This window comes from Somniosus microcephalus, chromosome 5 (assembly GCF_052327205.1).
Source record: "Somniosus microcephalus isolate GS21.2 chromosome 5, FLI_Smic_1.0, whole genome shotgun sequence".
Classification (NCBI taxonomy): domain Eukaryota; kingdom Metazoa; phylum Chordata; class Chondrichthyes; order Squaliformes; family Somniosidae; genus Somniosus; species Somniosus microcephalus.
This window is the reverse complement of record NC_140991.1, coordinates 90,600,309-90,626,765: the sequence shown is the minus strand read 5'-3', so window position 1 is coordinate 90,626,765 and position 26,457 is coordinate 90,600,309. Positions and strand designations below refer to the sequence as shown.

At 52.9% G+C, this 26,457-nt stretch overlaps 1 pseudogene; it reads left to right on the top strand.

Moving 5' to 3' along the window:
* The window catches only part of LOC147117198 (V-type proton ATPase 116 kDa subunit a 1-like), a 261,476-nt pseudogene that overhangs the window by 27,630 nt on the left and 207,389 nt on the right, over nucleotides 1-26,457 (top strand).

Sequence of the window (26,457 nt, the reverse complement as noted above, 5' to 3'; positions counted from 1 at the left end):
TGTAGAAATGTTTCTGTGAAATTATAACGGCTTTTAAAATCTTGGTGAGGTGTTCGGGAAGAGGGGGAATGACATAACCAAAATGCGCGACAAATCGTTGTAAGTCTGTGAAATTCTCTTTGATAGTGATGTGAACGGTGGCGGGCACAGGAATGGGGACAATTCGTTGTTGTGCCACTTGAACCTCGGCCCTGGGTTTGAAACAGAAACTGCTATCACCGACCGAACACCACTCGTGTTGTCCATATCGGTACTGAGGCGCTGCAGTGGTGACGCAGTATGTCCCACCCCCGATATATGCTACCTGTGGGGGCACATGGTCCTCTGCCATTGCCTCCATGGTGCAATTCACCGACTTTGCGCTAGCAGTCCTGAACCCGCACTGCGGTTTCAGAAAGGCGTTCAAGTGCTGGGGACACAGGATGATGTGTGCTCCCCGGCTCCGACATCCCGAGAGGTCGGTGCCTGTCATCGTACGCTCCCATCTGATGACGTAAGGCGGGACCGCTGCGTAACGAATGTGTGCGCCCCCCCGAATGACTCCAATGTTCTCTACTCTGTACACCGGGGCGGGCTTTGCTGCGGGACCCAACACCGGCATTCTTACTACTATTCCCATAATAGTGTGATTTGAATGTCCGTAGGCCACTGGGACTGGGTATGCTTCTGCGGCTAGTCTGAGCTGGCACGGGCTTAATGCATTCTCAAAAGGGTGGAGCGCTTGCAAGTGCTTGTTGCTGATCCAGGACGGGACCAAACCCTGTTTTAAATCCTCAAGATTACTGCGGCCCTCGCCCAGTAACCACGCCCCGTACAGCACACAGGCCTCGTTTTGCGCAGCTTGATCGGACGCATTCCGATCCTCCTTAATGAGTGCATTTACCGTTCTCGCGTGTTTCTCCAGCTCAGCAATTATGTCCTTAAAGTGTAGTGTCATGGCCTGGTCCTCATGTAGCTCAGAACCCACTACCTTATTTTCGTCTGTCAATATGTTCCTTAACTGGGCTTTTAAACCGTTGATCTGTGTCTGCAGCTCCACGTTATCTAGAGCGTTGACAACAGATGTCCTGGTATTAAAAGCAGTGAATATGTCATTTACAGTACCCCTTCTTTGCCTCCCGACTCGATCCAAAACTTCTGGCGGTGTGGTGTATAATTTGTCTCTGTCGATGTCGGCAAAGTCAAATTCGTAAAATTGTCTAAACATACGGGTTAACAGGACCTGGTATAATTGTTCCGTTTCTTTGGGACACCACTCCGGCAATCGTACCTCCGTGAGATTTAAAATCACTGAGGCCACCGCGTAGTGTACCCCTTGGTACAGCACCTGACCGGTGGGTACCAATACTAAACCGTTCCCGGGTCCCTTGGTGGTGGTTGGGCACCCTCCTTTCTGGGCTAGTGCTACCGGAAGCGTGGGCAGGGGCTTGCGTGGGCGGGTGATGAGTTCAGTGGCGTTCACCGGAATAGGGGAGTATGGGGCTCCGCACGCTCGAGTGCTAACATCCCATCTCATCCCCTTCCCTTCATCCTGCCACTGCCTCTGGAAGAAGATGGACATGCCCTTGGGGCAGACGTGTCTCGAACCCCACATACAGACATATATTCCCTCATCTGGTTCCCACCATTTGTCCCAACACACACGTAATTGTCCGTGAGTTCCCGTAATAGTCCGATGGGTATTATTACCCAGTCGCTCCCACTCGACTGTAGAGTTTCTCATGTCCTTTCCCAGCTTTCGTAGCCACCACCACCGCCTTAGCGGTACGTTCCCATTGCACACCAGACAAATCCTCTTTCCCACGGTGACGCTGACTCTGGGCGCAAGGATCCTCACTCGAGGGCACGTTAACGAAGTCTCTTGGTAGGCAAAACCGAAGTTGCTGGAATATTCCGTGGAATTTGTTCCCAACCAACCTGGCCATCTCCCTTGGTGGAAGTAGGTGGCGGTTTCCTCAACCTCTCGCTTCCCCGTCCCATCCGTTGCGATGGGGGCCGTGTCCCCGGAGCATCCGAAAATGATGACGTCCTTGGTGCGGCCTCGGTAGGCCCACCCGCACCCGATCGCCATGAACGCGATGAAAATCCTTTCCATCATATCCCAGGTTTCTGTAACCAACAAAATGATGTAGCCGGGCTCCCGATAGGTGCTGGCCTAAATTAATTGGACGCGCGGGTTCCTGGACCCCGCTCCCTAACAAACACACATACCGGGCAGACCTCAAAATTGTACTCTTAACACCATATACTTTACATTCCTTAAAACTATGACCATAATTACCTAACTTAACTTATGTACAGCGCCGCCCTCCGTGGGGCGGCTTTCCGAATCCCTGTGAGGCCTGTCGTGTGCCACACCCTGCGGTGGGGCTGCATTGATCTTTGGCTTTGATCCCCCGCAGCCTGTCGCTGCTGAACGGGGATCATGCCTTCCTGGGGCTGCTCTAAACCGTGGTTGGGAAGGATGGGGAGAATCTGGCCAAAATTTTCTGGGCTGTGGCGCTCGAGCCGACCTACGAGGGGCTGCTTTGGGTCGGGCTCCCGGGGCCGATGGACCGGGGGTTGGGACTGTTACCGTCACAGCCTGTGGTTCCTCCACAGCTGCCAGCTCCAGCTCCCCTTCCTCAGGCTCCACCCCCCCGGGGTCGGGATCTGTGGCTTCTGACTCCACCTCACCCGTCCCTACAGGTAGTGGGTCTCCGCCCCCATTCCCTACCTCCCCCAAGCTTGAGTCGAGGGTGGGATCGTCGCCCTCTGACTCTTCCTCCTCCATGACTGGGTCTAAGGCGGGGTCGAGCTGTTCGTGCTCTCTCCTGCCTAAATCCCATTCAAAAGATGAGACCTCCCACTCCAATGGGATGGCCTCTCCCTTTACGCAGGCTACGGTACCAGCCTGTGTGGTCTGTGACTCTGTTACAGGCTGAGGATCTTTGTTCTCCGACCTGGTCCCCTTTGATGGCCCTTGTGCACCCGATTTAAATAGTTTACACTGGTTGATGTGAAACCATTTGGTACGTCGGGGCGTTTTCACTGCATAAACCATGGGGCTGGCCTTGTCCACAATGCTGTAGGGCCCCATGTACAGTGGTTCAAAACTCCCTACCCTGGCGTAGTTTCGGACCATGACCTGGTCTCCGACTACCCACTCTTGTTGTTTCCGAGGTTCCAACAACAGTTTATTTCCCTGGTGCTGTCTTCCCATGTTCCCAGCCGCCTGCCCATAAATCTGTCTCAGGCGCTCCAAGAGGGTTTGGGCGAATTTGTCCCGTTTCACCTCTCGGAGCTGGCCCTCAGTGAGCACCGGGGCTAGCACATGGGTGGGTGTTCGCATGATCCTTCCAGTCATTAACTCGTGCGGGGAATACCCCGTGCTTTTGGACTGGCTGGCTCGGATTCCCATGAGGACTAAAGGCAGGACCTCCGCCCATTTCTGGGGCGAGCCCATTGTCTCTTTCCTCAGCTTTTCCTTGAGGGTCCGATTCATATGCTCAACAATCCCGGATGACTGGGGATTGTATGCTACGTGCCACTTTCCCTCAATGCCCAAGAGCATGAGGGCATTCTGCATTACTTGACCGGTGAACTGACTCCCCTGGTCGGACTCTACAAAACGGGGGAGTCCCCACCGTGAGAACACTTCCCGAATCAAGACCTTAGCAGTACCCAGTGCCGTAGCTGTTCTGCACAGGAAGGCTTCTACCCATTTGGTGAACACATCTACCAGGACAAGGCAGTACTTATAGCCTCCCTGGGCGGCGGGCAGGGGCCCTATGTAGTCGACCTGAATCGACTGCCATGGTCCCTCTACCCTCCTGATGTGCCCCATGGGCACCTTCCTTTTGTGGGGGTCTGTGTTGTTAGCAGCACACACAAGACAGCTTGCGCAGAACTCGCGGACATCGTCCCGAAGTCCCGGCCACCATCCCGCCTGCTCCACCCGTTGCCAGGTGACCTCAGGTCCGGGGTGTCCCGCTCCTGGACCCTCGTGGGCCAATTGCAGGAATTCCCTCCGGTGCTGCTGCGGCACAACCCACTGCTCCTCTCGGAACAGCATACCTTCTTTGACTGTGAGGGCTGCCGTACTGTACGGACCTTCTACCTGTTTGCCCGCTGTGATGGCTTTTAGGACTGCTTTTAGGGCGGGATCCAGGGTTTGGACGGTCTTTAGGTCTGGGGGCGGTGTCACCCCTGTGTTCCCGGGAATTCCCTCCCTGCCTTGGATCGCCGCCATGGGTCCGGGTTCGTATGGGTCCCAGAGAATGCCGTTGCGGGCACCCTCCCTGGCTAGCGCATCCGCCTGCTGGTTGCCCTGACTGCGGGGTTCTGTGGTGGAGTGAGCCTTCACCTTATGGATGAACACCTCTCCTTTCTCCCCCACAGCTGCTAGGATCTTCTCCAGCAAGGGCTTAACTGTTAAAGGCTGCCCGTCCACGGAGGTGTACCCGCGTCGGGACCAGATGGCGAGGTACTCTGTACACGAATTGCACGTGAACATGCTGTCTGAGCAAATCGTGTATGGGGTTGGGAAAATCTCGGGGTGGGTAACCACGTACGCCACCGCGGACAGTTCAGCCTGCTGCGCGCTCATAGTGCTGGGGAGCTTAATTGCCAGGGCAATGTTTGCCGCAGGGTCATAAACTCCACACCCTGTGAGTCGCTTGCCATCAGCTACAGTGCTAGAACCGTCTACGTAGATCTCGCGGCCTGTGGGATGTATCACGGCCCATAAACCTATGTTAACTTCCCATACCCCTTCTACGGAACATTGATGGGCTGTCCCGGGATATGCCATATTGGCTGCGAGCCTTGGCGCGCAGAGGCCTTTAACTTTTAGATCCATCTGGGAAAGGAGGAGGGTCCAGCGCGCAATCCGAGCGCTGCTTACGGTCCCATCCTTAATCCTCCCATCCAGAAGCATCTTCGTGGGGGTGTGATGGGTGAGGAGCGTAATGGGAGAGGTCCCTGTGAAGATCACTGATCTGTTCACAGCCCAATGCGTGGCCAGGAGATGCCGTTCGCAATTGGAGAAACTCCTCTCCACATCCGTGAGCACCCTGGAGGAATAAACTACTGGTCTTAGCTTGCCGTGCCGCTCTTGGAGCAGCACTGCGCTCAGGCTGTCCCCACTAGCGGCTACCTCCAGAAAGAACTCCTCTCCCCCATCTATAGCCCCTAGGGCTGGCGCGGTCTGCAGATCTCTTTTCAACTTCTCGAACGCTGCCTGGCACCCCTTGTCCCAAGACCACTCGACTCCCTTGTGTAAGAGTCGAAGTAGCGGGGCCGCTGTGGCAGCATAGTCCTCGATGAAATCTCTGCAGTACCCGGTCAATCCCAAAAAGGACCTTACACCCGTTACTGTGTTGGGAATCGGCAGATCTTGTATAGACTCCCGCCTGGCCTTATCTATGGCTCTTTCTCCCCCGCGGATGGCCAGACCCAGGAATTTGACTTCCTGCTGGCCGATCTGGGCTTTCTTTGGGTTTACTTTGAAACCCTTCCTTTCTAACAGTTCCAACAATTCGGCTAACAGTGGGCCGTGCTGCTCCCTTGTATCTGTGAACAGGAGTAAGTCGTCCACATACTGCACTATCTGGTTGGGCTGGCTGAACTCTTTCAAACTCCCCGCCATGCACTGATGGAAAATGCTGGGGCTGTTGTGAAAACCCTGTGGTAAGCAGTTCCAAGTGTACTGTTGCCCTTTGAATGTAAAGGCAAACTTGTACTGGTCCTCCCGCCGCAGCGGAATGGACCAAAAACCGTTCGAGATGTCCAGCACCGTGAATGTGGTCGCCGATGCTGGAATACTCCCTATTAAGTCTGCAACTGCTGCTACCGTGGGCGCGCAGGCCGGGATATTACTATTGAGGACTCTGTAGTCCACCGTGGCTCTCCACGAATTGTCCGGTTTCTTTACCGGCCATAATGGGGAGTTTACGTGGGTGGCTATCGTCCTCAACACGCCCTGCTGTACCAATGAAGATATTGCTGTCTCCATGTCGGGTTCTGCCTCCTTGGGGAAATTATACTGCTTTTGGGGTCGGATCATGGGGTCCCCGTCTACGCTGACTTCGAACCCAGTGACTCTCCCGCAGTCGTGCTTGTGGGTGGCGAACGCGGTCAGATTTTCTGACACACACGCCTGCAAGTCCGTTGGGACGTTTGTTATCATGAGCTCGAGATCGTAACCTCCTGACGGCTTCATAGTGCACAGGGTCCCCTTTTCTTCCTTCCCCGGGATTACGACTACCTTACCTAAACCGCCCTCGGCTCCCCAGAGACAGTGATTTCTCAGGTCCACGAGGATCCCATGTTCCACCAAGAAATCAGCCCCGAGGATGCCCTTTCCCCCCCCCTCTTTCCACTTCAATAGGATGCACGTCCATGTGGTGTGGAGTGCTCCCAACTGAATGGAGAGCGGGAGGGAGTGCGCGCCAGCCTGTTCTCTACCTGTGAAACCCGCTGCTAACTATGGAGCTTGGGCGGACAGAGGTGAGGCAAAAGGTTTGTCCGTGTGGATCACGGTACACGAAGCTCCCGTATCCAGCAGGTAGCTACCCCTTTGTTTCTCCACCTCCATCTCCACCACAGGTCTTCTCCAAGCGTCATAGCGGAGCGGACACAAGTAGACGGGCTGCGCGGGCGTCAGTCATTTAGGTGTTTCGGCTGGGGTCTCGGGGGCGATAGGGCTGTTAGCAACCGCTACCTTCCCCTGCCAGGTCATCAGAGACCGCATAGTCTCCAAGACTGACTCGATCGCAGCGGGGTCCACAACCGCACCACCCCCTTTAGTTGGGGCAGAGGCTACGGTTGGGTTCTGGACTGGTGTTGGGGCAGCGGCCTGCACTTGTGGTTGTGCTGGTGTTGGGTAAACTCTCGGGCCGTTGGCGACTCGGGCTTGGGCTTGATCTTGGGCTGCGGCGAACGCTCTCTCCCTCTTATCCTTCCAAGGGTTCCTACAGTCCTTGCGCCAATGACCCTCCTTCCTACACCCGTAACAACTGCTATTGGCTTGAGGAGGGCGATTTCCCTCCTGACGCCATTCCCTTTTAGCAGAGGCTGCGGGCCTCACCTCATGCACCTTTCCTTTTACAACAGGCGTTTTCTTGCCCTTGTTATTCCTATAACTGATCGTGAGCTGATCTAGCACTAGATCCTCCGTGGAGCGGGCGTTGGTGGGGTCAAACCATGCTTTGGCCTGTTCCTTCACTACTGGTAGGCAACCTGCTACCAGGCACCGAAGCCAGTGAGCCCTTTGTTCGCCATCCAGCCCGGCCCGGGCCGGCCCGCCCGGGCAGCTGCGCCGATACACTGGCCACAACCTGTCGGCGAAAACCCGTGGGGGTTCTCCCTCTAGCTGCACTGTCTTTTCTAAATGGAGGAACGGAGTTCCGTCCCCCTCTCCCATGATCTCCAGAATCTCATCCCGTAGCAACTCATAGTCCCTGTGCCCTCTCTTGCTCTCGTCAGGGAGACACTGGAGGAGCGAACTGTCCAGGGAGAACAGCAGCATTTTAGACTGTTCAACCCCGTCGCAGTCACTGACTGCTGCGGTCTGCTCCACGTCCCTGAAATGCACGGAGGGATCTCCTGACTCGGAGAGTTTTGGGATGTGACTTATCATCTCTCTTAGCTGTCGTGCGCTATGAGGCATTATGATCTGACTCTCAAGGGGTCCGTCATCGCCATTTTCTTCATTTGGACCGAGCTTCCGGTGCCTCGTTGGACACAACGGCGCTGGCCCCGACTCTACTGTCTGGGGTTGCTCTACCTCAGGGCTCTCTTCCTCTACTGCCTCCGTCTCCTGTCCCGGAGTCCAAGACTCCTCATAGGCAGGAGGCGCAGAGGGTTCGGGGGTTGGTACCCCAACTGCCTCTTGTGGAATCGGTCTTTTGGATTCCTTGGCTAGCAACAGCTGACACGCTGGTGGATTTATGAGACACACCAACCCGTTTGCCTTCGCTAGGGCCTTTCTCAGGTCCTCTAGCTCCCGGCGGCAAGCGCTGTGGTCGGTGTTCTCAGATCTATCCTCCATGGCCATCTTATATGCTGCCCTGTCTCCCAGGAGCTTTTCCTCTTGGGCATCTACTTGTTTGGCTAGACGGAAACACCTCTCTCTCATTCTACCTTCACTGGCCTTGGCCTCAACGACCTGACATTTTAAATATTCTACCCGGGTTTCGTGGCAGCGAATTACGGAGCGGCGTTCCTGATTCAGCGCGTCAAGCGATTCAATCAGTTTTTGACCTCCCGCAACCTTTTCCTCTACGTCTTTAAGCAAGCCGTTGATCTGGACTGTCTGTGCTGCAACTACCTGGTCCAAAAGCTGGACTTGCTTCTTGTAGCACATCAGCCAGACCGCCTTTTCTACAGATTTCTTATGCTCTCTACCCGCTGTCCACTTGATGGCTGCGTCTAGCGGGCGCCTATCCCTTAATAGATCAGATATCCATTGTTTTGTGAGGTTGACTTTTCCGAAAACATAATCTGCTATTCTTTCATCCATCACATTTCGTTTATTCAGATCTTGATCTAACACACTACTTTCCTGCTGCCAAGGTCCTGCCGTGGTCGCCATTTCTGTAGGGGGTTTTTTCCTGCTCTCTTGCCCGTTCTGGCCTCCTGCCAGGCTTCGTGCAAGAATTACCCTTGAGTGGTTCGACCCACTCCCCCTACGGTTCTAGACCTTGGACTTAGATGCAGAGAACAGTAGTGCAGAGAAAAGAACTCAATAGACCAGGCTGAATAGCACGAAATGGATGCTTTTATTTTTAAACAGTTTGAAGCATTACAAAATACATGTCATAGGCACAGATTAAAGTAACTACAATCATGCACAAATTTATGAACTTGACTCTATGGAAATGGGGAACACACGGCACGTCGAAAAAGGGGAAACACATTACGATTTCCCTTAACTCCCTCCCCTATACCTAAACTAAGTTTCGACCTGGGGAACCTGGGATCATGCTCACCACTCTCGAAATCGCGAGAAAGGGGGTTCGCAGCCTTTTTGGCACCGCTTTCCGTCGTCACGTGGATTTGGAAACTTCTGGTGCAGTCGATATTCTCTCTCTCTCGAAGCGGTGGGGTAGACACAGCCTCGATGAGCGCTCGTTAAGGTTGAGATCCACTAAGTCGATTTGGGTTCATGGAGCAGACCCAGATGCAGGCTATGCACATGGGAGAATCTTGTGGCCTAGATCGCCAGTCCTCCAGAGGGTTTCTTCTCCGTCGGCCTGGGTCGTCGATGATCTCCCGACCCCAGTACCCGGGCCACCCTCGTCGTCTTCTCGTCGTGGCCGAGCCTTGTTTGGCTGAACACCGACCACGTTGTCCTTTTACCGAAACCGTCCGTCTTTAAAAAGACGAAAACGTTTTCATCGATTCTGCATCTGCCGAAGTGGAAGAGGCGTCAATCCTGGCCCCGTCCGAAGAAGTTGAAGTCGTCCAAGAAGAAGAAGCAGCCGCCGTCCAGTCAAGTGAAGTTGTTCAAGTAACCCGAAGTCCGAAGTAACTTAGATGGACTTTCAATCCATAGTTATACTCTTTTGGGACAGTCCTATCTCCCGCCAAATCATAGTCCTGTCTTTGTATTAATTTTGGCGGGCAGAAATCTCTGCAGGGGCGCTTTGTCTTGTAACGGAGCCGGTGATAACTTAAACTGGCCTTCCTGGCCGATAATGTCTTTTAATGTCTTTTGCATTGTCACCGCGGCTCGGTTCGCATATTGATCGGTCCAGAGATTTTCCTTGATGGCTGCTAAACGGTTTTTCCTTTGTACAATAAATGGGTATGAGTGATTTTGCATTGTCTGCCCATATCTTGATGGGCCCCATCCTGTACTTGTAATCCATTGAATATGTATGCTGTTCCTCTGAGTTTCGGTTCCCAGATACTGGCTTTCGCGGGCTCACTGTCTTCAATCCACAAGCCTGTCTGGCTTGCAGTAACAGAAATAAAATGGTTCAGAAACTGATCACGGGGCCTGGCGGCCATTTTGTATGCCCTTTTATCAAAGGTTTTTCTGTGCAAGCTTACTTTGGTCAATAAACAGTCTTATTTTATCCAGTTTTCTTGCGTGATTTTTGCTGAAAATTGCGAATCTTACACATCCCAGCCTGTGCACCCACAGTAGCAGCAGTTGCCGACCTGATCGGAAGTATTCCAGCATCCGCGACCACTTTCACAGTGTTGGATATTTCCAATGGGTTTTGGTCCATCCCTGTAAGGAGGGAGGATCAGTACAAGTTTGCCTTTACGTTTAAAGGGCAACAGTACACGTGGAACTGTTTGCCTTAGGGCTTCCACAACAGCCCCAGCATCTTCCATCAGTGCATGGCCAACAGTTTGAAGGATTTTAGCCAGCCCAGACAGTTGGTCCAATATGTGGATGACCTGCTCCTGTTCACTGATTCGAAAGAGGAGTATGGCCCACTATTGGCCAAACTGCTGGAGCTGTTAGGGCAGAAGGGTTTCAAAGTAAATCCCAAGAAAGCGCAGATCGGCCAGCAGGAGGTGAAATTCCTCGGCCTGACCGTCCACGCTGGAGTAAGGGCCATAGATAAGGCTAGGAGGGAGGCGGTACAAGAACTACTGGTCCCTAACACAGTAACGGGTGTGAGGTCATTTCTAGGGCTAACCGGGTACTATAGAGATTTCATTGAGGACTATGCAGCCACCGCAGCCCCTCTGCTCCGACTCCTACACAAGGGAGTGGAGTGGCTTTGGGATGAGGGTTGCCAGGCAGCATTTGTCAGGCTCAAGAAAATCTTGCAGACCGCGCCAGCTCTCGGGGCCATAGATGAGGGGAAAGAGTTTTTCCTGGAGGTAGCAGCCAGCGGGGACAGCCTGAGTGCTGTGCTGCTCCAAGAGCGGCACGGCCTGCTGCGGCCGGTGGTCTGCTCCTCCAGGATACTCACTGATGTGGAAAGGAGCTATGCCAACTGTGTGGCACCTTTTGGCCACACATTGGGCTGTGAAAAGATCACTGATCTTCACAGGCACCTCTCCCATCACCCTCCTCACCCATCACACACCCGCCCAGATGCTTCTGAACGGGAGGATCAAGGATGGAACAGTGAGCAGTGCCCGCATTGCCCGCATTGCCCGCTGGACCTTGCTCCTCTCACAGATGGATCTGAAGGTGAAGGGTCTCTGAGAGCCAAAGCTCGCAGCCAACCTGGTATATCCTGGAACAGCCCACCGGTGTTCCATTGAAGGGGTTTGGGAAGTAAAGATAGGTTTACGGGCCAGGATACATCCCACAGGCCGCGAGATCTATGTAGACGGTTCCAGCACGGTATCTGCTGGCGAGCGTCTCACGGGGTGTGGAGTTTACGACCCAGCGGCAAACATTGCCCTGGCGATTAAGCTCCCCAGAACCATGAGTGCCCAGCAGGCTGAACTGTCCACGGTGGTGTAGGTTGTTACACACCCCGAAATCTTCCCCACCCCCAACACGATTTGCTCGGACAGCATGTTCACATGCAATTCGTGTACAGAGTACCTGGCCACCTGGTCCCACCGGGGATACACCTCTGCTGACGGGAGACCCCTCACCATAAAGCCCCTGCTGGAAAAGATCCTGGCAGCAGCGGGGGAGGTTTTCATTCACAAGGTGAAGGCCGATTCCTCCACAGAATCCCACGGCCCAGGCAACCAGCAGGCTGACTTGCTCGCCAAGGAGGGTGCCCACACAGTGTGATGAAATATTCATCATCATCACTGCCTGTGACTGAGATCGGTTTCAGTGCCATTTCCCTTCCCCCAGACCTCATTGTATTGTGTACTGGAATGTGCTGTATTGTATACTGGAATGTGCTGGAATGTGCTGTGTGTAGGGCTCTGCCCATACCTGGCCCCGTTTGTAGGCTGGCTCAGTCTGGCCTCAGCCTCCAGAAGGAAGACATCTCTCTCGCTTACGTGTTACGTTCTAAGTTAATAAAAGCCTTGTTTTGTTCTGCTAACTTCGAGTCTCGGAATTATTGAGGCACATCAATTTTATTAACTTATTTTTCAACACTATGGATCAACACCTGAAACCCAAATGTTTGGATTTGGATCAACATGCTTCGGACACTGGTTTGAGTGTATGGAATTCTTCCTGGACAATTCCGCAGCCGTCAAAGACGCTACGGACGCTGCGAGGATGAGACTCGGAATTCTGCGGAATTGGGTAAGCCACCGGGTTTACCCCCTCATCCAAGACGCCGAGACGTACCTGGCCGCCTGCGACATCTTAAAGGCGCATTACCAGCAGCCTACGAATGAGGTGTATGCTAGGCACCTGCTCGCTACCCGCGCACAGCGACCTGGGGAATCGGTGGAGGAGTTCCTAAGCACCCTGAAAATGCTTGGCAAAGACTGCAAGTGCCGAGATGTAAAAGCCGCAGTGTACACTGACGAGCTTGTTCACGATGCCTTCATCACAGGCCTCAGCTCCACTTACATCCGGCAAAGACTGCTGGAAAAAACGGGGTTGGACCTGAAACAGGCTGCGGACACCGCGCGATCCCTGGATGTGGCCCAGAGAAACTCGGACGCCTACTCTTCAGCCCGCGCCGTCCACGCCGCCACGTGTGCACCGAGGGCGCCGCCATCTTGGAAGGCATCTTCCCCGCCCGGCAGCCCGACACCGGCGGGGCCCCGCTCTCCCCCCAGAAGCCCTACGACAGCCGCGACGCGTCAGGGACCCAACTGCTACTTCTGCGGGCAGCCAAAACACACCAGAAACCTGTGCCCGGCGAAAGGCACCACCTGCTTTAAGTGCGGTAAGAAGGGGCACTTCGGGAAGGTGTGCAGAGGGAACCCCGCCGGAAAACCAACCGCCGGAAAACCCGCCACCGCCGCGTGTGCGCCGTGGGAGCAGCCATCTTGGACGCCATCTTGCCCGACCTCGTGGGGTCCGCCATCTTATGAGCAGACAGCGTGGACGCCATCTTGTATCGATCAGGGCCCTACAGTGGCATCAGTCACAGTGGACCAGACCAGGCCGCACCCGCTATCCAAATCAATGGTGGACATCGAGGTAAACGGGTGCCGGGTTAAATGTTTAATTGACAGTGGAAGCACGGAGAGCTTTATCCACCCTGAACTGGCACAGCAACTCTCCCTAAAGGTGGTCCCTGCCCAGGGTACCATCTCTATGGCTGATAAAACCCAGACATCGACCATTCTGGGTTACTGCACGGTACAATTGGGCGTTAACGGAACTGTATACGATAATTTTAAAGTGTTAATCATGAAGAACCTATGTGCGAGCGTGATCTTGGGCCTGGATTTCCAGTGCAACCACCAAAGCATCACGCTCAAGTACGGTGGGTCCCAGCCGCCCCTCACAGTGTGCGGTCTGGCTACCCTGAAGGTAAAGCCGCCTTCGCTATTCGCGAACCTTACCCCTAACTGCCGGCCAATAGCGACCAAAAGCAGGAGGTACAGCTGGGAGGACAGGCGGTTTATCGCGACCGAGGTAGACAGGCTCCTGAAAGAGCGCATGATTGAACGCAGCAACAGCCCGTGACGCGCCCAAGTGGTAGTGGTAAGGGGTAGCGAGAAGAAACGGATGGTGATCGACTATAGTCAAACGATCAACAGGTACACCCTACTAGACGCCTACCCGCTACCCCGCATATCAGAAATGGTGAACCAAATCGCCCAATACCGGGTGTTCTCCACCATCGACCTCAAGTCAGCGTACCACCAGCTCCCTATCAGACCAGAGGACCGCCCGTACACCGCCTTCGAGGCGAACGGACGCCTCTACCAATTCCTCAGAGTCCCCTTTGGGGTGACGAATGGGGTCTCGGTCTTCCAGAGGGAGATGGACCGCATGGTCGATGACCACCACTTGCAGGCAACCTTTCCCTACCTCGACAACGTCACCATCTGCGGCCACAATCAGCAGGATCACGACTCGAACCTCGAGAGGTTCCTGGAAACCGCACAAAAACTCAACCTCACCTACAACGAGGACAAGTGCGTTTACAACACCACGCGCCTCTGCATACTAGGCAGCGTGGTGGAGAATGGGGAAATCGGACCAGACCCCGACCGATTGCGCCCCCTACGGGAGCTGCCCCTGCCCAACACTCCCAAAGCCCTGAAAAGGTGCCTGGGGTTATTTTCTTATTATTCCCAATGGGTCCCCAACTACTCCGACAAAGCCCGCCCCCTCTTGAAAGCATCCTCTTTCCCGCTCTCTGCTGAGGCCCACGCCGCCTTCAAAAGCATTAAGCAGGATATTGAGCGGGCCATGCTACAGGCAGTGGACGAGAACACTCCATTTCAAGTGGAAAGTGATGCGTCTGACTTCACCTTGGCGGCCACCCTCAACCAGGCGGGGCGGCCCGTAGCTTTCTTCTCGAGGACCCTCCAAGGGCCCGAGATCAGACACTCCTCCGTGGAAAAGGAGGCCCAAGCCATCGTGGAGGCAGTGCGCCACTGGCGCCACTACCTAGCCGGCAAACGCTTCACCCTACTTACCGACCAGCGGTCGGTAGCGTTTATGTTCAATAATAAACAGAGGGGGAAGATTAAAAATGATAAGATTCTTAGGTGGCGGATCGAGCTCTCCACTTTCGAGTACGACATCATTTACCGGCCAGGGGCCCTTAACGAATCCCCTGACGCCCTCTCACGAGGGATGTGTGCCAGCGCCACCGGGGATCGGCTACAGACCCTCCACAACGACCTCTGCCACCCAGGGGTCACGCGGCTGTTCCACTTCATAAAGTCCCGTAACTTACCCTACTCGATTGAGGAAGTTCGGTCCCTGACCAGGAACTGCCGCACTTGCGCTGAGTGCAAGCCTCGGTTCTACCGCCCAGATAGAGCCCACTTAATCAAAGCTACACGGCCCTTTGAGCGGCTCAGCTTAGATTTCAAGGGCCCCCTCCCGTCCGTCGACCGCAATGTTTACTTCCTGAACATTGTGGACGAATACTCCCGGTTCCCATTCGCCTTCCCCTGCCCAGACATGACCAGCGCCACGGTCATTAAATGCCTCAACAGCCTGTTCTGCCTGGTCGGTATGCCGAGCTACATCCATACGGATAGGGGGGCGTCCTTCATGAGTGAAGAGCTACGCCAGTACATGCTGTCCAGGGGGATTGCCACGAGCCGTACCACCAGCTACAACCCCCGGGGTAACGGCCAAGTGGAGCGAGAGAACGGGACAGTATGGAAAGCAGTCACTCTAGCTCTAAGGACCAAGGGCCTCCCTATCTCCCGCTGGCAGGAAGTCCTCTCGGATGTGCTCCATTCGATACGGTCGCTATTGTGTACGGCCACTAATACCACGCCCCATGAACGAATGTTTGTCTTTCCCCGGAAATCCACCTCAGGCGTATCCATGCCGTCATGGCTCTCCACCCCAGGTCCGGTACTCGTGCGAAGGCATGTGAGGGGCCACAAGACGGACCCTCTCGTGGAGCCAGTACACCTACTCCACGCCAACCCCCAATACGCATATGTCCGGCACGCCGACGGAAGGGAGGACACCGTGTCCATAAAAGACGTCGCCCCAGCCGGCATCGACAACAACCACGGCAATAGCGGCAACGACGATCACAGCAACTCCTACCCACCCACTACTCTTTCATCACCCCCGGAAGAATACCGACCAACGGCACCCCCACCAACTACCCCTTCAACAACCCTGGCGGCACCCCCGGCAGAGACCCAGGAGCCTACCGGGGACACCCAGCCGACACCCGCGGCACCGCAACAGCCACGTCGGTCGCAGAGGACTATCAAACCCCCGAACAGACTAAATCTATAGAAGGGGTGAATGTGATGAAATATTCATCATCATCACTGCCTGTGACTGAGATCGGTTTCAGTGCCATTTCCCTTCCCCCAGACCTCATTGTATTGTGTACTGGAATGTGCTGTATTGTATACTGGAATGTGCTGGAATGTGCTGTGTGTAGGGCTCCGCCCATACCTGGCCCCGTTTGTAGGCTGGCTCAGTCTGGCCTCAACCTCCAGAAGGAAGACATCTCTCTCGCTTACGTGTTACGTTCTAAGTTAATAAAAGCCTTGTTTTGTTCTGCTAACTTCGAGTCTCGGAATTATTGAGGCACATCACACAGGCACTTTCTGGGACCCATTTGGGTCCAGACCCACGGCGGCGGTCAGAGGTAGGGACGGGACCCAAGGGAGTGTAGGGGTAGCATTAGCCCCGGACCTTAAGATGGTCCAAGCCCAAGACCCCGTCCGAAATGCAGTCCTCAGTGCAGTCGCTGAGGGAAAGGGAATGGAGGGTCCGTAAGGCACAGCGACTCTCTCCGTTAAAGAGGGCATGCTGTTCCGGGGGGAACAGTGGGTTGTGCCGCAGCAGCACCGGAGGGAATTCCTTCAACTGGCCCATGAGGGTCCAGGAGCGGGACACCCCGGGCCTGAGACCACCTGGCAGCAGGTGGAACAGGCGGGATGGTGGCCGGGACTCAGGGACGATGTTCGCGAGTTCTGTGCAGGCTGTCTTGTATGTGCTGCGAATAACAGCGACCCCCACAAAAGGAAGGTATCTATGGGACACTTCAGGAGGGTAGAGGGACCATGGCAGTCGATACAGGTCGACTACATCGGGCCCCTGCCCACCACCCAGGGAGGCTATAAGTACTGCCTAGTCCTGGTGGACGTGTTTACCAATTGGGTAGAGGCCTTTCCCTGCAGAGCAGCCACAGCTCTGGGTACTGCCAGGTTCCTGGTCCGGGAAGTGTTCTCGCGGTGGGGACTGCCACAGTTTGTGGAGTCCGACCAAGGGAGTCACTTCACCGGACAGGTGATGCAGAACACCCTTATGCTGTTAGGCATTGAAGGGAAATGGCACATGGCCCACAACCCGCAGTCATCAGGGATTGTGGAACGTATGAACCGGACCTTCAAGGAAAGGTTAAGAAAGGAGACGGTGGACTTGCCCCGTAAATGGACCGAGGTCCCACCATTGGTTTTGATGGGGATCCGGGCCAGCCAGTCTAAAAGCACGGGGTATTCCCCGTACGAGCTGATGACTGGCGGGGTTATGCAGACCCCCACCCATGTACTAGCCCCAGTGCTCACAGAAGGTCAGCTCAGGGAGGTAAACCGGGACAGGTTCGCCCGAAACCTCTTTGAGCACCTGAAGCAGGTCCATGGGCAAGCGGCTGGGAACATGGGAGGGCAGCTTCGGAGTAACCGATTGCTGCTCGAACCCAGAAAGCACCACGAGTGGGAGGTAGGAGATCAGGTCATGGTGAGAAACTATGCCCGAGTAGGGAGTTTGGAACCATTGTACATGGGGCCCTACAGTATTGTAGATAAAGCCAGCCCCATGGTATATGCCGTGAAGCTGCCCCGGCATACAAAATAGTTTCATATCAACCAGTGTAAGCTGTTTACACCTGAAAGTTGTGAAAAGGTCTGAGGATAAAGATCCTCAGCCTGCAGCAGGAGCGAGTCCGCAGACTGCACAGGCAGGTGCTGTGGTTTGCTTGAAGGGAGGGGCCATCCCGCCCATCAATTGTACACTCCCCCGCTCTTCTGGGATCCAGATGAGGGGCAGGGACCTGCGGGCAAAAACCCCGCCCCTAACCCAGGTGTAGAGAGGGAGGCACCTGAGGGCAAAAACCCCGCCGGGCATAGTTTCTCACCATGACCTGATCTCCTACCTCCCACTCGTGGTGCATTCTGGGTTCGAGCAGCAATCGGTTACTCCGAAGCTGCCCTCCCATGTTCCCAGCCGCTTGCCCATGGACCTGCTTCAGGTGCTCAAAGAGGTTTTGGGCGAACCTGTCCCGGTTTACCTCCCTGAGCTGACCTTCTGTGAGCACCGGGGCTAGTACATGGGTGGGGGTCTGCATAACCCCGCCAGTAATGGGACCTGGGGGCGGAGACTCTCAGCTCGCAGCAGCAGGCTACGAAAAGTTACCTGCCCCCAGCCCAGGTTCGGGAGGGGCCAAGCCTGAGGGAGCAGTGGTTCGGGTTAAAGGTCCAGCGGCCAAGAAAGCCCCACCCATCAAGGCTCCCAGAAGGTCCGCACGGATGCCCCAGCTGAGAAAGCCATGGTCACCAGCCCTCCAGTTACCAAGGACCGCCCCTCGAGCCAGGGAAAGGTCCAAGGACAGAGGTCCTCAGCAAGCAGCCACGGGCTGCGAGGGACCAACAGTGAAGGATGGTGCGGTCACGCCGGGGGTGGCAGCGAGCCGCAGTCCAACCAGGGATTAGCCTGGCCGCCCGGAGACGGGCGGCGGATGTATATAGTATAGTTTAAATGTTGTTTAGTGTTATTGTTAAGATTAATTATTTGGCTTAAGTTTGGGTGTTTTAGTTTTGTAATGTATATACTTTTAAGGGGGGAACTATCTTTTACAGCTCATGTATACTGCAGTAACGGCAGTGACCACACCTGTATATAGCACTGAGTAATAATCTGTACAGATCAGTTCTAGTGTGAGCCACGTTGAGTAAACACCTGTTGTACCCTTCTCCTGCAGTCTGTGTCTTATTATACAGACACAACATTGGCGACAAGGCAAGTTCGAACCTACCTGCAACTCTGCATCACCTCCTGGGGATTCGTTCCTGGAGATCAGTGGATTGGAGGTCAAGGCCAGAGACTCGGGCGTCGACCACGGGCAACCGCCCAGTCATCCAGCAGAGACTCAAGAATTGTGGGGGAGGCTGTCGAGAGCCAGGCTTGGCTTTCCAGTCGAGGTGGTCCAGCGAAACTGGCTGGCAACAGGTAGTGCGCAGATCCTTCCCGGACAGCGGTGGGCTAGAGCCCGACCGAGCGGCACAGCAAAGGGCCGAGCAGCGTTGACGGGGGAGACAGAGAGAGGGCGGAGCGTACAGGGCGCAGCCGGTGTTCAGGGGCCGAGCAGCATCGAAGAGAGGGAGATAGAGACGCGCAGAAACCCGCGAGGCGCCGCCATTGCCACAAGGACCACCGAGAGCGGCGTTGGCAGCAGCGCAGGAGAAGCGCGCGAAACCTACAGGGCGCCGCCATTGCCACGAGAACCGCCGGGAGTGGCGTTGGCAGCAGCGGGGGAGGAAGGAAAGCGCGGGAGATGCCATTTTAAGCCATCGGGAGACGCCATTTTAAACCACACCCAAAATGCCAAAAAGTGGCAGTATCACTGCGTTTGACAATGAAGTCGAAGATTGGACTACATATGTCGAACGAATAGAGGTACACTGCAAGGCAAATGAGGTGTCAGATGACAAGAAAGCGTCGGTATTGTTAAATTTAATGGGTGCAAAGACGTATGGTTTATTACGAAATCTAGTAACCCCAACGAAGCCAATGGAAAAGAGTTTTGAAGACATAGTAACGATACTACAGGAACATTTAAACCCCACACCGCTGCTGATAGCAGAAAGATTCAAGTTTCACAAATGGAACCAGCATAAGGATGAAAGCAATGCTGATTATTTAACAGAACTGCGCAAACTATCGAAACACTGCCAGTTTGGAGCGGGACTGGCAGATACCTTAAGGGACAAGTTTGTGTGTGGGCTTCAAAGTGAAGGAACACAGAAACGGCTTTTATCTGAGAAGGACCTTACGCTGGAAAAGGCTTTCAGCATTGCGGTATCATATGAAGCAGCAGCACGGGGTGCTGCAGCGATACAACAGAGACCGCAAGAATATGGCACAAACGAAATGTCATATAGAACAGGGAAGTGCTATCGCTGCGGCAGAACATCACATGACCAGAATGATTGCTGGTTCAAAGACAAAGTGTGCAGGCAGTGTGGAAAAGTAGGACACATAGCACGAGTCTGCAGGTCGGGAAAGAAAACCAGCAATAAGAAACCTACCAAAGAAAAGTACAAGAAGGTACATAAGATGACGGAGAATAGTTCAGACGAACAAAAGAGTGATAACGACTCCGAAAGCAGGGAACTGAGTTGTCTGAAACTACATAATGTGATCACAACAGAGGATCACCGAACCATTTGGGTCACTCTCAAGATAGCAGGAGTCCAGGTAAAGATGGAATTGGACACAGGATCAGCTCTAACAGTCATAAACCGACAGGACTACAAGCGACTATTCTCACACATACCCTTGAGAGACACAAACATTATTTTGAAGACGTACACGGGGCAAAAAGTCTACCCCAAAGGAAAAATAAGGGTGACCGTTATATATAACGGTAAGGAAACACCAAAACTAGACCTGTATGTATTGCAAGATGGAGGACCACCATTACTGGGACATGAATGGATCCGGAAAATACAACTGAATTGGCATTCCATACAGGCACTGACTGTGGCTGACAAAAAGGATGACGACGTCACACCTGGGCGACTGTCAAAGATCCTAACTGACATGAAAGAAGTGTTCCAGCAAGGACTCGGAACACTAAAAGGCATGACAGCGACGATTAAAATTGAAGAAAACACAAGCCCAAAAATTTTTAAGGCCAATCCGCCCAGCCATCGAAGCAGAGCTGGAGAGTCTGGAACGTTCAGGTGTACTATCCAAGGTAGACTGGAGTGAGTGGGCTACACCCATCGTCCCTGTGATGAAAAAGTCGTTGAGCAGCACGCCTGGGGAACCAAGGAAGGTTCGCATCTGTGGGGACTTTAAGGTAACAGTGAACCCGGTCCTTCACACCGTACAATATCCACTTCTGCGGATTGAAGATATTTTCGCCTCGCTATCTGGAGGGAAACGCTTCACTAAGATTAATCTGGCCCAGGCATATCTGCAAATGGAGGTAGAAGAAGCATCAAAAAAATACCTCACAATCAACACCCATAAAGGTCTCTAACAATACCAGTGTTATTTGGACGACATCCTGGTCACGGGCGAAAATGACAGTGATCACCTTGCCAACCTGGAGCAGGTGCTCACTAGATTGCAGGAATATGGGCTCCGAGCTAACCGCCCCAAATGCGAGTTTTTTAGAAAACAGATCTCGTATTGTGGCCATGTTATCGATAAAGAGGGGTTACATAAGTCCCCAGAGAAGATTGAGGCAGTAGTCAAGGCTCCAGCACCGGAAAATGTGTCACAACTGAGGTCGTTCCTTGGGCTGGTAAACTACTACCATAAGTTCTTGCCAAATTTGTCTACAATACTACACCCACTGAACACCCTACTGCAAACTGGGGTGCCATGGAAGTGGAGTGACGAATGTAGACGAGCTTTCCAGAAGAGCAAAACACTAATCACATTGAAAGAGGTATTGGCCCATTACAACCCAGCATTACCAATTCGGTTGGCATGTGATGCGTCACCCTACGGCATTGGAGCGGTGCTGTCGCACAAATTCTTGGACGGCTCAGAGAGGCCAATAGCCTTTGCGTCACAATCACTAACCTCAGCCGAGCGTAACTACGCCCAGATGGACAAGGAGGCCCTCAGCCTAGTGTGGGGAGTGAAAAAGTTCAATCACTATCTGCACGGGCAGAAATTCACCTTGCTGACTGATCACCAGCCTCTTGTCTCCATTTTTAATCCAAAGAAGGGCGTTCTGGTGATGACTGCGCAACGACTACAAAGATGGTCACTCTTTCTAGGGGCACACCACTATGAGATTGAATATAAGGGCACGAAACAGCATGGAAATGCTGATGGGCTATCACGTCTGCCACTGCCTACTGCGAAGGAAGCACCAGCAGTGGATCCTGTCAAAATATTCCATTCGACTATAGTTGAATACCTACCGGTAACTAACGCTTGTATCGAAAAGGAAACTCGAAATGACCCGACACTGTCTCGGGTATATGATTTGACGGTGAAGGGATGGCCAGCACATGGCGACTCACTGTTGCCAGCATTCTCGACAAGGAGAGAACAGCTGTCAGTGTGCCGGGGGACCTTGATGTGTGGATCCCGAGTGGTAATTCCACCCAAGTTAAGGGATAGAGTGCTCAATGAGCTTCATGAGGGTCATCTGGGAGGGGTAAAAATGAAAAGCCTAGCCAGGGCTTATGTGTGGTGGCCGGGAATCGATAAACAAATCGAGGACCTGACCAAGAGCTGCTCAGGATGCCAGAAAGTCCAAAATGCACCACCACAGGCCCCTCTACACCCATGGGAGTGGCCCTCATCTCCATGGCAACGGGTGCATATTGATTTTGCTGGTCCATTCATGGACTCAATTATTTTTAATAGCCGTGGGTGCGCACTCGAAATGGCCTGAGGTCATCAAAATGTCCTCCACCACCACGGAGAAAACTATTGCAGTCCTACGGAACATTTTTGCCTGGAATGGCTTGCCAGAACAGATTTGCTCTGACAACGGACCACAGTTTGTGTCCGAAGAGTTCCGGAGGTTCTTGAAAAAGAATGGGGTAAGGCATTACACATCCGCCCCGTATCATCCAGCCACAAATGGATTGGCTGAGAGGTTCGTACAAACCTTTAAGAAGGCAATAAAGGCTATGTACAATGACAACATTCCGCTGCAACACAAGGTGGACAATTTCCTGTTCGCCTACCGGAATGCGACACATGCAGTCACCAACCAGGCCCCAGCCATGATGTTCTTTAACCAAAGGTTAAGATCTCGCCTGGATTTGCTCAGACCAAACGTACGAAGAGATGTTGAGAGTAAGCAATTCCAGCACATCCATGAGAAGCCAACAATGAGCTTCAATGTAGGGCAACCAGTCTTGGCCCGCGACTACCGAACAGAAAAATGGCAGCCAGGAACGATATGCACACGGCAGGGCCCACTAATGTACACAGTGGACGTTGGGGAGAGCATCGTGAGATGCCATGCTGACCAGATCCTAGAGTCACAGGAACAAGTCAACCCCATGCCTCGCCCATACGTACCTGGTGATGAACCCGACGTACAGGTCTCATCTACCCCAGAAACAGTAGCATCGGAAGCTGATGAACCAACCAACGACAGGGGGCCAGAATTGCCTCCGCACCAAGAGCAAGACACTCGGGAAAGGCGCTATCCAGAAAGGATCAGGAAGCCTCCCCAAAGACTGAATATATGAATAGATTATTTTCAGCTAATGTTGCATGTTAAAAGTGTTAATTGTAATTAGTTTGATATTTAATTGTTAAATTAGTGTTATGGTACTGTTAATCTAAAAGGGGAGGAATTGTAATGTATATACCTTTAAGGGGGGAACTATCTTTTACAGCTCATGTATACTGCAGTACTGGCAGTGACCACACCTGTATATGGCACTGAGTACTAATCTGTACAGATCAGTTCTAGTGTGAGCCACGTTGAGTAAACACCTGTTGTACCGTTCTCCTGCAGTATGTGTCTTATTATACACAGACACAACAAGTTTAAGTTAAATAAGATGATGGGTAATTTTAAGCAAGCAGTCTGCTAAGAGTATGTATATTTGGGGTCGAGGTCGCGGGACCCGACCATGCTTCACCAAGCCAGAGAATCTCTTGGGGACCTGGCTGCATGTTTTTGTATCTTTTTGCAGAAAGACTTTCAGGATGAAGGGGGTCGTGATCCTATTCGCCCTGATTGGGATGAGCATGGGAAGACGAGGTGACGTCCAGGACTCCCACATCTACGGGTGCTCAGGAGACAAGGCGCCCACAGCAATCGATGGAAGCAGTGAACGGGATGCGGAGGACACCGCCGTCTACTTCCACGATGGAAGGTGGCCAGGATGGCTGGGGTCTAATTCGTCTCAGTACTCCAGCCAAACCGGATTCACGTACGGGGAGACCTCCCACCTGTGCCCCAGGGTACAGGTCGTTACCACGAGGGTCAGCGTCACCATTGGAAAGCAAATATGTTTGACGTGTAAAGGACACATTCCACTGGATAGGTGGTGGTGGCTCAGGAAGCTGAGCAAAGACATGAGGAACCCCGAAGTCGAGTGGGAACGGTTGGGGAACAACACCCACCGGACGATTACAGGGACTCATGGAGGATTAAGTGTGTGTTGGGACAAGTGGTGGGAACCAGACCAAGGGATTTATATCTGTATGTGGGGGTCAGAGGAGGTCTGCCCCGCAGACATATCCATCGTTTTCCACTGACAGTGGCACGACACCGGGGAGGGGATGAAGTGGGATACCAGCCTGAAGGTGTGTGCAGTCTCATACACCCCGATCCCAGTCAATGCCACTGAGCTTGTGCCCTGCCCGCGGCGCAGGCGGCGAGGTTACACAGGGAAGGGTGCCCCACCACCACCAGGGGATCAGGGAATGGGTTGGTACTAGCACCCACCAATCAGATGCTGCACCAGGGGGTACACTACGCAGTAGCCTCCGTGATTTTAAATCTCACCGAGGTACATTTGCCGGAGTGGTGTCCCAAAGAAACAGAGCAGCTATACCAGGCCCTATTAAAGGACATGTTCAAGAAATTTTACGAGTTCGATTTCGCCCACGTGGACAAAACCGAACTCTACACCACATACCAAGAGTTTTTGGGTAATGCAGGGAGGCAAAGAAGGGGAGTATGGAATGATGTTTTTACTGCGTTTAATACTGGGTCCTCTGTCAACAGTTTAGATGACATAGAGCTACAGACCCAGATAAACAGTTTAAAAACACAGTTAAAGAAGATATTACTGGATGAAAACAAGGTAGTGGGCTCAGAGTTGCATGAGGACCAGGCCGTGACGGTCCATTTAAAGGAAATCATAGCGGAGTTGGAAAAGCACACAAAGACAGTAAATGCTCTCATAAGGGAGGACAGAAACGCTACTGACCAGGCTGCGCAGAATGAGGTGTGCGTGTTGTACGGGGCGTGGTTACTGGGCGAGGGCCGCAGTAATCTGGAGGATTTAAAACAGGGTTTGGTCCCCTCCTGGATTAGCAACAAGCACCTCGCAGCCCTCCACCCGTTTGAGAATGCATTAAGCCCGTGCCAACTTCAGCTAGACTCCGAAGCCTACCCAGTCCCCATGGATTGTGGGCGGTCCAACCACACAATCATGGGAGTAGTAGTTAGGATGCCGGTCATGGGTAGGACAGCCCGACCCGCGCTGGTATACAGGGTTGAGAACATTGGAGTCATTCAAGGGGGTGCACACATTCGTTTCACAGCGGTCCCACCTTACGTCATTAAGTGGGAGCACGCTATGACAGGTACTGACCTCTCAGGGTGCCGGAGCCGGGGAGCACACATAATCCTGTGTCCCCAGCACTTGAATGCCTATTCGAAATCGCAGTGCGGGTTCAGAGCTGCTGGCGCGAAACCTATAAATTGTACCATGGAGGCAATGGCACAAGGCCACGTTCCCCTGCAGGTAGCATATATAGGAGGTGGGACATATTGTGTCACCACCGGCGTGTCCTACTACCAGCATGGACAGCATAGCTGGTGTCCGGTTAGTGACAGCAGTTTCTGTTTTAAACCCGAGGCAGAAGTTCAAGTGGCAAAGGAGCGAAATGTCCCCATTCCTGAACCTTCCACTGTTCACCTCACTGTGAAGGAGAATTTCACGGATTTGCAAAAGTATGTAGCCCACTTTGGCTATGAAATTCCCCCTCTTCCTGATCACCTTACCAAAATACTCAAAGCCGTTATAGTTTCACAGAAAACATTTTTACACTCTAGAGCAGAAAACAGTAGAGATAGGGACTAAGATATTGGATATTGTGATTCCACCCTGGTGGGACATTTTCAATAACATAGAGGTCCCTTCATGGATCAGACTGGCTTCCCACATTCTCGTGGTTTGTCAGTTAGGGATAGTGTTGTATCTAGTTTGCATTCAATGTAAGGGAAAAGGTCAATTGTTAGAATTCCGTAACCAGAAGATCTGGAAAGAACATTATGTAAAGGTGCAGGGAGATACGCCTGTTTAAGTCTTTTTCCTTGTGTTTTGATTAAAGGTTGTTGTTTTTTTGTGTTTTGTTATTTTTAATAAAGGTTTTTCTTTTTTTTTGTGACGCGTTTAATAAAGATGTATGTGTACCAAGTGGTGCAGGGGTGTTGGACCCCCTCCATGCTTGGATGTGTGTAAAGTCTGTAATTTACTCTCTGTATGCTGATGTACACTACATTTTCGCGGAATGGGAAGTGCATGTGTCATGGGTATATTAGGTAGATAATTACAGGGGAAGGTTGACTATGGAGGGTCAGAAAAATTTTGCTCACCTTGTAAAAGTATGATACTTCAAGCAAGTTTTAGTATCACAGGGGGGAGTGTAAGATTCACAAAATTTCTACATTTCCCCAAAGGTTATTAATAAGAAAAGGGACCCTGCATGGACATTTTAATGAAAAGGGGAACCCAAGATGGTGTCCGCACCTCGTGGCCAAAAGCCTGCGAGATTTTTTAAAAGCTTGGACTCTGTGGCACAAGCAGTTTTTGGGAAATCGAAACCCAGGCTGCAGTTTCTGTGAAGAGAGACTTTTGTGTTTTGAAAGCAGACAGGCCTTTGAATTATGCATTACGTCAAATTGGAGGCAGATCAAAACCAGTGAGGCCTATACTTAAGGCCATCAAGTTGTTTGCATAAATAATCAGAAACAGCTTAGGGAAGCCATCGAAGCTGGGCAGGCCGATTAAGAT